The sequence below is a fragment of the Pseudophryne corroboree genome, chromosome 6 (genome assembly GCF_028390025.1).
Source record: "Pseudophryne corroboree isolate aPseCor3 chromosome 6, aPseCor3.hap2, whole genome shotgun sequence".
Classification (NCBI taxonomy): Eukaryota; Metazoa; Chordata; class Amphibia; order Anura; family Myobatrachidae; genus Pseudophryne; species Pseudophryne corroboree.
This window is the reverse complement of record NC_086449.1, coordinates 340,230,499-340,246,803: the sequence shown is the minus strand read 5'-3', so window position 1 is coordinate 340,246,803 and position 16,305 is coordinate 340,230,499.

The window sequence follows — 16,305 nt, the reverse complement described above, 5'->3', positions numbered from 1 at the left end:
TCTGTGCATCTCGCATATATAGAAATGCATCCTTTAAATGCTCTATAGTCAATAAAATACTGTCCCTGTCAAGGGTATCAATATTTTTAGTCAGGGAATCCGACCAAGCCACCCCAGCTCTGCACATCCAGGCTGAGGCGATCGCTGGTCGCAGTATAACACCAGTATGTGTGTATATACTTTTTATGATATTTTCCAGCCTCCTGTCAGCTGGTCCTTGAGGACGGCCCTATCTATAGACGGTACCGCCACTTGTTTTGATAAGCGTGTGAGCGCCTTATCCACCCTAAGGGGTGTTTCCCAACGCGCCCTAACTTCTGGCGGGAAAGGGTATACCGCCCATAATTTTCTATCGGGGGGAACCCACGCATCATCACACACTTTATTTTATTTTATCTGATTCAGGAAAAACTACGGTAGTTTTTTCACATCCCACATAATACCCTCTTTTGTGGTACTTGTAGTATCAGAAATATGTAACACCTCCTTCATTGCCCTTAACGTGTGGCCCTAATAAGGAATACGTTTGTTTATTCACCGTCGACACTGGATTCAGTGTCCCTGTCTGTGTCTGTGTCGACCGACTAAAGTAAACGGGCGTTTTAAAACCCCTGACGGTGTTTTTGAGATGTCTGGACCGGTACTAATTGTTTGTCGGCCGTCTCATGTCGTCAACCGACCTTGCAGCGTGTTGACATTATCACGTAATTCCCTAAATAAGCCATCCATTCCGGTGTCGACTCCCTAGAGAGTGACATCACCATTACAGGCAATTGCTCCGCCTCCTCACCAACATCGTCCTCATACATGTCGACACACACGTACCGACACACAGCACACACACAGGGAATGCTCTGATAGAGGACAGGACCCACTAGCCCTTTGGAGAGACAGAGGGAGAGTTTGCCAGCACACACCAAAAACGCTATAATTATATAGGGACAACCTTATATAAGTGTTTTCCCTTATAGCATCTTTTTTATATATTTCTAACGCCAAATTAATGCCCCCCCTCTCTGTTTTAACCCTGTTTCTGTAGTGCAGTGCAGGGGAGGGCCTGGGAGCCTTCCCTCCAGCCTTTCTGTGAGGGAAAATGGCGCTGTGTGCTGAGGAGATAGGCCCCGCCCCTTTTTCGGCGGCCTCGTCTCCCGCTCTTAACGGATTCTGGCAGGGGTTAAATATCTCCATATAGCCTCCGGAGGCTATATGTGAGGTATTTTTAGCCAAAATAGGTTTTCATTTGCCTCCCAGGGCGCCCCCCTCCCAGCGCCCTGCACCCTCAGTGACTGCCGTGTGAAGTGTGCTGAGAGGAAAATGGCGCACAGCTGCAGTGCTGTGCGCTACCTTTAGAAGACTGAGGAGTCTTCTGCCGCCGATTCTGGACCTCTTCTTATTTCAGCATCTGCAAGGGGGCCGGCGGCAAGGCTCCGGTGACCATCCAGGCTGTACCTGTGATCGTCCCTCTGGAGCTGATGTCCAGTAGCCAAGAAGCCAATCCATCCTGCACGCAGGTGAGTTCACTTCTTCTCCCCTAAGTCCCTCGTTGCAGTGATCCTGTTGCCAGCAGGACTCACTGTAAAATAAAAAACCTAAGCTAAACTTTTCTAAGCAGCTCTTTAGGAGAGCCACCTAGATTGCACCCTTCTCGGCCGGGCACAAAAATCTAACTGGAGTCTGGAGGAGGGTCATAGGGGGAGGAGCCAGTACACACCACCTGATCGTAAAGCTTTACTTTTTGTGCCCTGTCTCCTGCGGAGCCGCTATTCCCCATGGTCCTTTCAGGAACCCCAGCATCCACTAGGACGATAGAGAAATTTGGGGGCGTGGCTTCACGGGGAAGGGGCATGACCACATAATAATGCCAATTCACATTACACCACACAGTAGTGCCGCTTATACACATTGCACCAGGTAGAACCTCCTATGCACACTGCGCCAGGCAGAGCACGTTATACACATTGCGCCAGGTAGAGCACGTCATACACATTGCGCCAGGTAGAGCACGTTATACACTTTGCGCCAGGTAGAGCACGTTATACACATTGCGCCAGGTAGAGCACGTTATACACATTGTGCCAGGCAGAGCATGTTATACACAATGCGCCAGGTAGAGCACGTTATACACATTGCGCCCGGTAGAGCATGTTACACACATTGCGCCAGGTAGAGCACGTTATACACATTGTGCCAGGCAGAGCATGTTATACACAATGCGCCAGGTAGAGCACAATATACACATTGCGCCCGGTAGAGCATGTTATACACATTGCACCAGGAAGAGCACGTTATTATACACATTGAGCCAGGTAGAGCATGTTATACACATTGCGCCCGGTAGAGCACGTTACACACATTGCACCAGGAAGAGCACGTTATTATACACATTGAGCCAGGAAGAGCATGTTATACACATTGCGCCCGGTAGAGCACGTTACACACATTGCACCAGGTAGAACACGTTATTATACACATTGAGCCAGGTAAAGCATGTTATACACAATGTGCCAGGTAGCGCACGTTATACACATTGCGCCTGGTAGAGAACGTTATACACATTGCACCAGGAAGAACACTTAAACACATTGCACCAGTTAGAGCGCGTTATACACAATGCGCAAAGTAGAGCACGTTATACACATTGCAGCAGGTAGAGCACCGAGGCACATTGCAGTAACCAGATTGCAGTGTGATAATCTAGTGACTACTGTACATAAGATGAGAATGCTTACATATAATAGTGAAATGTATATGCTGTATTTGTATTTGTATCCATCAATCTTTTTTAAAGTGATGCTGGCACGGGAACTGGGCACATGTACCTCTACCAACATAAGACACCAGTAATAATAAGAATTTACTTACCGATAATTCTATTTCTCGTAGTCCGTAGTGGATGCTGGGGACTCCGTAAGGACCATGGGGAATAGCGGCTCCGCAGGAGACTGGGCACATCTAAAGAAAGCTTTAGGACTATGTGGTGTGCACTGGCTCCTCCCCCTATGACCCTCCTCCAAGCCTCAGTTAGGATACTGTGCCCGGACGAGCGTACACAATAAGGAAGGATTTTGAATCCCGGGTAAGACTCATACCAGCCACACCAATCACACCGTACAACTTGTGATCTGAACCCAGTTAACAGCATGATAACAGAGGAGCCTCTAGAAAAGATGGCTCACTACAGCAATAACCCGATTTTTTGGTAACCATAACTATGTACCAGTATTGCAGACAATCCGCACTTGGGATGGGCGCCCAGCATCCACTACGGACTACGAGAAATAGAATTATCGGTAAGTAAATTCTTATTTTCTCTAACGTCCTAAGTGGATGCTGGGGACTCCGTAAGGACCATGGGGATTATACCAAAGCTCCCAAACGGGCGGGAGAGTGCGGATGACTCTGCAGCACCAAATGAGAGAACTCCAGGTCCTCCTCAGCCAGGGTATCAAATTTGTAGAATTTTACAAACGTATTTGCTCCTGACCAAGTAGCTGCTCGGCAAAGTTGTAAAGCCGAGACCCCTCGGGCAGCCGCCCAAGATGAGCCCACCTTCCTTGTGGAGTGGGCATTTACAGATTTTTGGCTGTGGCAGGCCTGCCACCGAAAGTGCAAGCTGAATTGTACAACAAATCCAACGAGCAATAGTCTGCTTAGAAGCAGGAGCACCCAGCTTGTTGGGTGCATACAGGATAAACAGCGAGTCAGTTTTCCTGACTCCAGCCGTCCTGGAAACATATATTTTCAGGGCCCTGACAACGTCTAGCAACTTGGAGTCCTCCAAGTCCCTAGTAGCCGCAGGCACCACAATAGGTTGGTTCAGGTGAAACGCTGAAACCACCTTAGGGAGAAACTGAGGACGAGTCCTCAATTCCGCCCTGTCCGAATGGAAAATCAGATAAGGGCTTTTACAGGATAAAGCCGCCAATTCTGACACGCGCCTGGCCCAGGCCAGGGCCAACAGCATGACCACATTCCATGTGAGATATTTTAAGTCCACAGATTTAAGTGGTTCAAACCCATGTGACTTTTGGAACCCAAAAACTACATTGAGATCCCAAGTGCCACTGAAGGCACAAAAGGAGGCTGTATATGCAGTACCCCTTTTACAAACGTCTGAACTTCAGGAACTGAAGCTAGTTCTTTTTGGAAGAAAATTGACAGGGCCGAAATTTGAACCATACTGGACCCCAATTTCAGGCCCATAGACACTCCTGTTTGCAGGAAATGTAGGAAACGACCCAGTTGAATTTCCTCCGTCGGGCCTTACTGGCCTCGCACCACGCACATATTTTCGCCAAATGCGGTGATAATGTTTTGCGGTTACATCCTTCCTGGCTTTGATCAGGATAGGGATGACTTCATCCGGAATGCCTTTTCAGGATCCGGCGTTCAACCGCCATGCCGTCAAACGCAGCCGCGGTAAGTCTTGGAACAGACAGGGTCCTTGCTGGAGCAGGTCCCTTCTTAGAGGTAGAGGCCACGGATCCTCCGTGAGCATCTCTTGAAGTTCCGGTTACCAAGTCCTTCTTGGCCAATCCGGAGCCACGAATATAGTGCTTACTCCTCTCCATCTTATCAACCTCAGTACCTTGGGTATGAGAGGCAGAGGAGGGAACACATACACTGACTGGTACACCCACGGTGTTACCAGAACGTCTACAGCTATTGCCTGAGGGTCCCTTGACCTGGCGCAATACCTGTCGAGTTTTTCCCAACGGTTTATAATCATGTGGAAGACTTCTGGGTGAAGTCCCAACTCTCCCGGGTGGAGGTCGTGCTGAGGAAGTCTGCTTCCCAGTTGTCCACTCCCGGAATGAATACTGCTGACAGTGCTATCACATGATTTTCCGCCCAGCGAAGAATCCTTGCAGCTTCTGCCATTGGCCTCCTGCTTCTTGTGCCACCCTGTCTGTTTACGTGGGTGACTGCCGTGATGTTGTCCGACTGGATCAACACCGGCTGACCTTGAAGCAGAGGTCTTGCTAAGCTTAGAGCATTGTAAATGTCCCTTAGCTTCAGGATATTTATGTGAAGTGATGTCTCCAGACTTGACCTTAAGCCCTGGATATTCCTTCCCTGTGTGACTGCTCCCCAGCCTCGCAGGCTGGCATCCGTGGTCACCAGGACCCAGTCCTGAATGCCGAATCTGCGGCCCTCTAGAAGATGAGCACTCTGCAACCACCACAGGAGAGACACCCTTGTCCTTGGTGACAGGGTTATCCGCTGATGCATCTGAAGATGCGACCCGGACCATTTGTCCAGCAGGTCCCACTGGAAAGTTCTTGCGTGGAATCTGCCGAATGGGATTGCTTCGTAGGAAGCCACCATTTTACCCAGAACCCTTGTGCATTGATGCACTGAGACTTGGCTCGGTTTTAGGAGGTTCCTGACTAGCTCGGATAACTCCTTGGCTTTCTCCTCCGGGAGAAAAGCCTTTTTCTGGACTGTGTCCAGGATCATCCCTAGGAACAGAAGACAAGTCGTCGGAACCAGCTGCGATTTTGGAATATTGAGAATCCAATCGTGCTGCCGCAACACTACCTGAAATAGTGCTACACCGACCTCCAACTGTTCCCTGGATCTTACCCTTATCAGGGAATCGTCCAAGTAAAGGATAACTAAAATTCCCTTCCTTCGAAGGAATATCATCATTTCGGCCATTACCTTGGTAAAGACCCGGGGTGCCGTGGACCATCCATACGGCAGCGTCTGAACTGATAGTGACAGTTCTGTACCATAAACCTGAGGTACCCTTGATGAGAAGGGTAAATTTTGACATGAAGGTAAGCATCCTTGATGTCCCGAGACATCATGTAGTCCCCTTCTTCCAGGTTCGCAATCACTGCTCTGAGTGACTCAATCTTGAATTTGAACCTCTGTATGTAAGTGTTCAAAGATTTTAGATTTAGAATCGGTCTCACCGAGCCGTCCGACTTCGGTACCACAACAGTGTGGAATAATACCCCGTTCCCTGTTGCAGGAGGGGTACCTTGTTATCACCTGCTGGGAATACAGCTTGTGAATGGCTTCCAAAACAGTCTCCCTGTCAGAAGGAGACATTGGTAAAGCCGACTTTAGGAAACGGCGAGGGGGAGACGTCTCGAATTCTAATTTGTACCCCTGAGATATCACCTGAAGGATCCAGGGGTCTACTTGCGAGTGAGCCCACTGCGCGCTGAAATTCATTGAGACGGGCCCCCCACCGTGCCTGATTCTGCTTGTAAAGCCCCAGCGTCATACTGAGGGCTTGGCAGAGGCGGGAGAGGGTTTCTGTTCATGGGAACTGGCTGATTTCTGCAGCCTTTTTCCTCTCCCTCTGTCACGGGGCAGAAATGAGGAATCTTTTGCCCGCTTATCCACGAAAAGACTGCGCCTGATAATACGGTGTCTTCTCATGTTGAGAGGCGACCTGGGGTACAAACGTGGATTTCCCAGCTGTTGCCGTGGCCACCAGGTCTGAAAGACCGACCCCAAATAACTCCTCCCTTTAATAAGGCAATACTTCCAAATGCCGTTTGGAGTACGCATCACCTGACCACTGACGTGTCCATAACCCTCTACTGGTAGAAATGGACAACGCACTTAGACTTGATGCCAGTCGGCAAATATTCCGCTGTGCATCACGCATATATAGAAATGCATCTTTTAAATGCTCTATAGGCAATAATATACTGTCCCTATCTAGGGTATCAATATTTTCAGTCAGGGAATCCGACCACGCCAACCCAGCACTGCACATCCAGGCTGAGGCGATTGCTGGTCGCAGTATAACACCAGTATGTGTGTAAATACATTTTAGGATACCCTCCTGCTTTCTATCAGCAGGATCCTTAAGGGCGGCCATCTCAGGAGAGGGTAGAGCCCTTACAAGCGTGTGAGCGCTTTATCCCCCCTAGGGGGTGTTTCCCAACGCACCCTAACCTCTGGCGGGAAAGGATATAATGCCAATAACATTTTAGAAATTATCAGTTGTTATCGGGGGAAAACCACGCATCATCACACACCTCATTTAATTTCTCAGATTCAGGAAAACTACAGGTAGTTTTTCCTCACCGAACATAATACCCCTTTTTGGTGGTACTCGTATTATCAGAAATGTGTAATAACATTTTTCATTGCCTCAATCATGTAACGTGTGGCCCTACTGGAAGTCACATTTGTCTCTTCACCGTCGACACTGGAGTCAGTATCCGTGTCGGCGTCTATAACTGCCATCTGAGGTAACGGGCGCTTTAGAGCCCCTGACGGCTTATGAGACGTCTGGACAGGCACAAGCTGAGTAGCCGGCTGTCTCATGTCAACCACTGTCTTTTATACAGAGCTGACACTGTCATGTAATTCCTTCCAACAGTTCATCCACTCAGGTGTCGACCCCCTAGGGGGTGACATCACTATTACAGGCAATCTGCTCCGTCTCCACATCATTTTTCTCCTCATGCATGTCGACACAAATGTACCGACATACAGCACACACACAGGGAATGCTCTGATAGAGGACAGGACCCCACTAGCCCTTTGGGGAGACAGAGGGAGAGTTTGCCAGCACACACCAGAGCGCTATATATATACAGGGATAACCTTATATAAGTGTTTTTCCCCTTATAGCTGCTGTATCTTTAATACTGCGCGTAATTAGTGCCCCCCCTCTCTTTTATAACCCTTTCTGTAGTGTAGTGACTGCAGGGGAGAGACAGGGAGCTTCCCTCCAACGGAGCTGTGAGGGAAAATGGCGCCAGTGTGCTGAGGAGATAGGCTCCGCCCCCTTATCGGCGGCCTTATCTCCCGTTTTTCTATGTATTTTGGCAGGGGTTAAATGCATCCATATAGCCCAGGAGCTATATGTGATGCATTCTTTTGCCATCCAAGGTGTTTATTATTGCGTCTCAGGGCGCTCCCCCCCAGCGCCCTGCACCCTCAGTGACCGGAGTGTGAAGTGTGCTGAGAGCAATGGCGCACAGCTGCAGTGCTGTGCGCTACCTTGTTGAAGACAGGACGTCTTCTGCTGCCGATTTTCCGGACCTCTTCTGCCTTCTGGCTCTGTAAGGGGGCCGGCGGCGCAGCTCTGGGACCCATCCAGGCTGGGCCTGTGATCGTCCCTCTGGAGCTAATGTCCAGTAGCCTAAGAAGCCCAATCCACTCTGCACGCAGGTGAGTTCGCTTCTTCTCCCCTTAGTCCCTCGATGCAGTGAGCCTGTTGCCAGCAGGTCTCACTGAAAATAAAAAACCTAAACTAAAACTTTCACTAAGAAGCTCAGGAGAGCCCCTAGTGTGCACCCTTCTCGTTCGGGCACAGAGATCTAACTGAGGCTTGGAGGAGGGTCATAGGGGGAGGAGCCAGTGCACACCACATAGTCCTAAAGCTTTCTTTAGATGTGCCCAGTCTCCTGCGGAGCCGCTATTCCCCACGGTCCTTACGGAGTCCCCAGCATCCACTTAGGACGTTAGAGAAAACATTATGTGACACTGACAGGTTTCCTTATAAACACTGTTTATGTGTAAGCATAGAAAATTGGGCAAAGGTTTCTTAATGAAGTGAATGTTACAGTATCCCACTCCCTCACTCGGGCAGAGCACCGTGTACTGTGCCATGTCTGGACACCCGCCAGCCCCAATCACCTGTTTTAAACGTGAGCTGAGGTTCATTCTTGGACCCAAACTCCTGGATCAGGACCACGAATATGACGCCGCTTGTGTTCTGGATGCCAAAGACGGACCCATTGCACCACATGGCGGAGAGCATGACCAGCCATCCCCAGCCACCTTCCGGGTGTACAAACTCTGTGCTGGTCTCCGGGTCCCCTGCTCCTCCAGCAGCAGCAGCAGTAGTGATCTTCTCCCCATCTCCCGGCACGGAGTTCCACTCCCCCCCATTCTCTTGCTTCTCCTCATCAGTGATGAGGGGTGCGCTCTCCTCTGCCGCAGCTGCAGCACTGTCGTCCCCCGCCGGCTCCTCTTCTTCTGCTGCCGGGACATTGGTGGGTAGCTCTTCCTTACTCTGCACTAATGACACTATATTAGCGGGGAGGAGGTGGAGATGAACGGGGCCAGTCTGTCAGCGCTGCAGCACAGATTCATCCATGTGCTGGTGGCGGAGCCCATGTCTGCGGGGAGGAGGATTCAAAGCGGGCGGACTGGCGGGAGACGCTGCAGGGATGATTGGCTGGAGACTACAGGAGGTGATTGGTTGAGGAAACAGCCAGTCACCTCCTGCGTCCCGCTGACTGGCTGGCGCGATCTCAGAGATTCAGATGAGCGCGTCCATCTGCTAAATGTCCCGGAGTATTTGCTGCTGCGGAGCGCGTCCCCGGGGACCCTCCCATTTTAGATAAGTGAGTCCCTAGACATCAAAAGCGGGTAAAAATAAGATTTTACTTACCGATAATTCTATTTCTCGGAGTCCGTAGTGGATGCTGGGGTTCCTGAAAGGACCATGGGGGATAGCGGCTCAGCAGGAGACAGGGCACAAAAGTAAAGCTTTACGATCAGGTGGTGTGCACTGGCTCCTCCCCCTATGACCCTCCTCCAAGCCTCAGTTAGGTACTGTGCCCGGACGAGCGTACACAATAAGGAAGGATTTATGAATCCCGGGTAAGACTCATACCAGTCACACCAATCACACCGTACAACCTGTGATATAAACCCAGTTAACAGTATGATAACAGAAGAGCCTCTAAAAGATGGCTCCCTACAACAATAACCCGAATTAGTTAACAATAACTATGTACAATTATTGCAGATAATCCGCACTTGGGATGGGCGCCCAGCATCCACTACGGACTCCGAGAAATAGAATTATCGGTAAGTAAATTCTTATTTTCTCTATCGTCCTAGTGGATGCTGGGGTTCCTGAAAGGACCATGGGGATTATACCAAAGCTCCCAAACGGGCGGGAGAGTGCGGATGACTCTGCAGCACCGAATGAGAGAACTCCAGGTCCTCCTTAGCCAGAGTATCAAATTTGTAAAATTTTACAAACGTGTTCTCCCCTGACCACGTAGCTGCTCGGCAAAGTTGTAATGCCGAGACCCCTCGGGCAGCCGCCCAAGATGAGCCCACCTTCCTTGTGGAGTGGGCCTTTACAGATTTAGGCTGTGGCAGGCCTGCCACAGAATGTGCAAGTTGGATTGTGCTACAGATCCAACGAGCAATCGTCTGCTTAGACGCAGGAGCACCCATCTTGTTGGGTGCATACAATATAAACAACGAGTCAGATTTTCTGACTCCAGCTGTCCTTGCAATATATATTTTCAATGCTCTGACAACATCCAGTAACTTGGAGTCCTCCAAGTCACTTGTAGCCGCAGGCACTACAATAGGCTGGTTCAGATGAAATGCTGACACCACCTTAGGGAGAAAATGCGGACGAGTCCGCAGTTCTGCCCTGTCCGAATGGAAAATCAGATATGGGCTTTTGTAAGATAAAGCTGCCAGTTCTGACACTCTCCTGGCCGAAGCCAGAGCTAGTAGCATGGTCACTTTCCATGTGAGATATTTCAAATCCACATTATTTAGTGGTTCAAACCAATGAGATTTGAGAAAGTCCAAAACAACATTGAGATCCCACGGTGCCACTGGGGGCACCACAGGAGGCTGTATATGCAGCACTCCCTTAACAAAAGTCTGGACTTCAGGAACTGAAGCCAATTCTTTCTGGAAGAAAATCGACAGGGCCGAAATTTGAACCTTAATAGATCCCAATTTGAGACCCATAGACAATCCTGATTGCAGGAAATGTAGGAATCGACCCAGTTGAAATTCCTCCGTCGGAGCACTCCGATCCTCGCACCACGCAACATATTTTCGCCAAATGCGGTGATAATGTTGCGCGGTTACTTCCTTCCGTGCTTTAATCAAAGTAGGAATGACTTCTTCCGGCATGCCTTTTTCCTTTAGGATCCGGCGTTCAACCGCCATGCCGTCAAACGCAGCCGCGGTAAGTCTTGAAACAGACAGGGACCCTGCTGAAGCAAGTCCCTTCTCAGAGGTAGAGGCCACGGATCTTCCGTGATCATCTCTTGAAGTTCCGGGTACCAAGTTCTTCTTGGCCAATCCGGAACCACTAGTATCGTTCTTACGCCTCTTTGCCGTATAATTCTCAATACTTTTGGTATGAGAGGCAGAGGAGGAAACACATATACCGACTGGTACACCCAAGGCGTTACCAGCGCGTCCACAGCTATTGCCTGCGGATCTCTTGACCTGGCGCAATACCTGTCCAGTTTTTTGTTGAGGCGAGACGCCATCATGTCCACCATTGGTCTTTCCCAACGGGTTACCAGCATGTGGAAAACTTCTGGATGAAGTCCCCACTCTCCCGGGTGAAGGTCGTGTCTGCTGAGGAAGTCTGCTTCCCAGTTGTCCACTCCCGGGATGAACACTGCTGACAGTGCTATCACATGATTTTCCGCCCAGCGAAGAATCCTTGCAGCTTCTGCCATTGCACTCCTGCTTCTTGTGCCGCCCTGTCTGTTCACATGGGCGACTGCCGCGATGTTGTCCGACTGGATCAACACCGGCTTTCCCTGAAGCAGAGGTTCTGCCTGGCTTAGAGCATTGTAGATTGCTCTTAGTTCCAGAATGTTTATGTGAAGAGACGTTTCCAGGCTCGTCCACACTCCCTGGAAGTTTCTTCCTTGTGTGACTGCTCCCCAGCCTCTCAGGCTGGCGTCCGTGGTCACCAGGATCCAATCCTGTATGCCGAATCTGCGGCCCTCCAATAGATGAGCACTCTGTAACCACCACAGAAGAGATACCCTTGTCCTTGGAGACAGGGTTATCCGCTGGTGCATCTGAAGATGCGACCCTGACCATTTGTCCAACAGATCCCTCTGGAAAATTCTTGCGTGGAATCTGCCGAATGGAATTGCTTCGTAAGAAGCCACCATTTTTCCCAGGACTCTTGTGCATTGATGTACAGACACCTTTCCTGGTTTTAGGAGGTTCCTGACAAGCTCGGATAACTCCTTGGCTTTTTCCTCCGGGAGAAAAACCTTTTTCTGAACCGTGTCCAGAATCATCCCTAGGAACAACAGACGTGTTGTCGGAATTAACTGGGATTTTGGAATATTCAGAATCCACCCGTGCTGTTTTAGCACTTCTTGAGACAGTGCTAATCCCATCTCTAGCTGTTCTCTGGACCTTGCCCTTATTAGGAGATCGTCCAAGTATGGGATAATTAATACGCCTTTTCTTCGAAGAAGAATCATCATCTCGGCCATTACCTTGGTAAAGACCCGAGGTGCCGTGGACAATCCGAACGGCAGCGTCTGAAACTGATAGTGACAGTTCTGTACGACGAACCTGAGGTACCCCTGGTGTGAGGGGTAAATTGGAACGTGGAGATACGCATCCTTGATGTCCAAGGATACCATAAAGTCCCCTTCTTCCAGGTTCGCTATCACTGCTCTGAGTGACTCCATCTTGAACTTGAACTTCTTTATGTACAGGTTCAAGGACTTCAGATTTAGAATAGGTCTTACCGAGCCATCCGGCTTCGGTACCACAAATAGAGTGGAATAATACCCCTTTCCTTGTTGTAAAAGAGGTACCTTGACTATCACCTGCTGAGAGTACAGCTTGTGAATGGCTTCCAAGACCGTCACCCTGTCGGAGGGGGACGTTGGTAAAGCAGACTTCAGGAAACGGCGAGGTGGATTCGTCTCTAGTTCTAACCTGTACCCCTGAGATATTATCTGCAGGATCCAGGGATCTACCTGCGAGTGAGCCCACTGCGCGCTGAAATTCTTGAGACGACCCCCCACCGCCCCCGAGTCCGCTTGAGAAGCCCCAGCGTCATGCTGAGGCTTTTGTAGAAGCGGGGGAGGGCTTCTGTTCCTGGGAAGGAGCTGCCTGTTGCTGTCTCTTCCCCCTTCCTCTGCCTCGTGGCAGATATGAATATCCCTTTGCTCTCTTGTTTTTAAAGGAACGAAAGGGCTGCGGTTGAAAAGTCGGTGTCTTTTTCTGTTGGGGAGTGACTTGAGGTAAAAAGGTGGATTTCCCGGCTGTAGCCGTGGCCACCAAATCCGATAGACCGACTCCAAATAACTCCTCCCCTTTATACGGCAAAACTTCCATATGCCGTTTTGAGTCCGCATCGCCTGACCACTGTCGCGTCCATAAACTTCTTCTGGCCGAAATGGACATAGCACTTACCCGTGATGCCAGTGTGCAGATATCCCTCTGTGCATCACGCATATAAAGAAATGCATCCTTTATTTGCTCTAAAGACAGTAAAACATTGTCCCTATCCAGGGTATCAATATTTTCAATCAGGGACTCTGACCAAGCTACCCCAGCACTGCACATCCAGGCTGTCGCTATAGCTGGTCGTAGTATAACACCTGTATGTGTGTATATACTTTTTTGGATATTTTCCATCCTCCTATCTGCTGGATCCTTAAGTGCGGCCGTCTCAGGAGAGGGTAACGCCACTTGTTTTGATAAGCGTGTGAGCGCCTTGTCCACCCTAGGAGGTGTTTCCCAGCGCGCCCTAACCTCTGGCGGGAAAGGGTATAAAGCCAATAACTTCTTTGAAATTAGCATTTTTTTATCAGGGGCAACCCACGCTTCATCACACACCTCATTTAATTCTTCTGATTCAGGAAAAACTATAGGTAGTTTTTTCACACCCCACATAATACCCTGTTTAGTGGTACCTGTAGTATCAGCTATATGTAACGCCTCCTTCATTGCCAAAATCATATAACGTGTGGCCCTACTGGAAAATACGGTTGATTCGTCACCGTCACCACTAGAATCAGTGCCTGTGTCTGTGTCGACCGACTGAGGCAAAGGGCGTTTTACAGCCCCTGACGGTGTTTGAGGCGCCTGGACAGGCACTAATTGATTGTCCGGCCGTCTCATGTCGTCAAACGACTGCTTTAGCGTGTTGACACTATCCCGTAATTCCATAAATAAAGGCATCCATTCTGGTGTCGACCCCCTAGGAGGTGACATCCCCATATTTGGCAATTGCTCCGCCTCCACACCAATATCGTCCTCATACATGTCGACACACACGTACCGACACACAGCAGACACACAGGGAATGCTCTTAACGAAGACAGGACCCCACTAGCCCTTTGGGGAGACAGAGGGAGAGTTTGCCAGCACACACCAAAAGCGCTATATATGACAGGGATAGCCTTATAATAAGTGCTCCCTGTATAGCTGCTTTAATAATATATTTTTGCCACAATTTTGCCCCCCCCTCTCTTTTTTACCCTGTTTCTGTAGTGCAGTGCAGGGGAGAGCCTGGGAGCCGTCCTGACCAGCGGAGCTGTGTAAGGAAAATGGCGCTGTGTGCTGAGGAGATAGGCCCCGCCCCTTTTTCGGCGGCCTCGTCTCCCGCTCTTTAGTGGATTCTGGCAGGGGTTAAATATCTCCATATAGCCCCCGGAGGCTATATGTGAGGTATTTTTAGCCAAATTAGGTTTTCATTTGCCTCCCAGGGCGCCCCCCTCCCAGCGCCCTGCACCCTCAGTGACTGCCGTGTGAAGTGTGCTGAGAGGAAAATGGCGCACAGCTGCAGTGCTGTGCGCTACCTTTAGAAGACTGAGGAGTCTTCTGCCGCCGATTCTGGACCTCTTCTCGTTTCAGCATCTGCAAGGGGGCCGGCGGCGAGGCTCCGGTGACCATCCAGGCTGTACCTGTGATCGTCCCTCTGGAGCTAATGTCCAGTAGCCAAGAAGCCAATCCATCCTGCACGCAGGTGAGTTCACTTCTTCTCCCCTAAGTCCCTCGTTGCAGTGATCCTGTTGCCAGCAGGACTCACTGTAAAATAAAAAACCTAAGCTAAACTTTTCTAAGCAGCTCTTTAGGAGAGCCACCTAGATTGCACCCTTCTCGGCCGGGCACAAAAATCTAACTGAGGCTTGGAGGAGGGTCATAGGGGGAGGAGCCAGTGCACACCACCTGATCGTAAAGCTTTACTTTTGTGCCCTGTCTCCTGCGGAGCCGCTATCCCCCATGGTCCTTTCAGGAACCCCAGCATCCACTAGGACGATAGAGAAATACGCGCTATAGCGCGTTTTTGCGATCACTGCATACCCATGCTGACGCAATTGCCGGTCTGAGCAAAGCACCAGTATGTGAATAAATAGACTTTAATGTAGTCTCCTGCCTGCGGTCCGCAGGGTCCTTGAGGGCCGCTGTGTCTGGAGACGGCAGCGCCACTTTCTTGGACAGGCGTGTTAAAGCCTTGTCCACAGTGGGAGAGAATTCCCAACGTACCCTGTCCTGTGTAGGGAAAGGGTATGCCATGTTAATTCTTTTGGGAATCTGCAGCCTCTTATCTGGAGTCTCCCAAGCTTTTTCAAATAACTCGTTAAGTTCATGAGATGGGGGAAAGTTTATTATCTGTTTCTTTCCCTTAAACATGTGTACCCTCGTGTCTGGAACAGAGGGTTCATCAGCAATATGCAACACATCTCTTATTGCAATAATCATACACTGAGTACTCTTTGTCACCTTAGGGTGCAATCTAGCTTCATCATAATCGACACTGGAATCAGAGTCCGTGTCAGTATCTGTGTCCACAATTAGTGACAAGGGACGCTTTTGAGACCCCGACGGGCCCTGTGAGTCGGTCCAATCCGAGGATTGACCCCCTGATGCCTCCCTGGATTCAGCTTTATCTAGCCTCTTATGTAAAGATGCCACACTTGCATTCAACATATGCCACATGTCCATCCATTCCTGAGTCGGCACTACCGACGGGGACACACCACTCATCTGCTCCACCTCCTCCTTGGAGAAGCCTTCCGCTTCAGACATGCCGACACGCACGTACCGATACCCCCCACACACAGGGATATACCTATAAGGGGACAAATCCCCAACCAGGCCCTTAGGAGAGACAGAGAGAGTGTATGCCAGCACACCCAAACTGACACTGGAAAATCCAGACAGCGCTTTTATATTATTATATAATGTCAATCTTCCCACTCACTGCGCTCCAATGTGCCCCCTCCTCTTTTTCAGCCCTCTGAAGTGTTCAGCAGGGGAGAGTCCGGGGAGCCAGCGTTCTCTGCAGCCTCTGTGGAGAAAATGGCGCTGGTTAGTGCTGAGGGATCAAGCTCCGCCCCCTCCAGCGGCGGGCTTCGGTCCCTCTTCAATTTTAATAAAATGGCGGGGGATCATCTATTTGCTGCCTCCGCAGCCTAATGTGACCTTTTTTGCCCCAAAATAAGGTTTATTGCTGCCCAGGGCGCCCCCCCTGCGCCCTGCACCCATCAGTGCTTTCTGTGTGTCTGTGCGTGGGAGCAATGGCGCGCAGCATACCGCTGCGCGCTTTACCTCATGAAG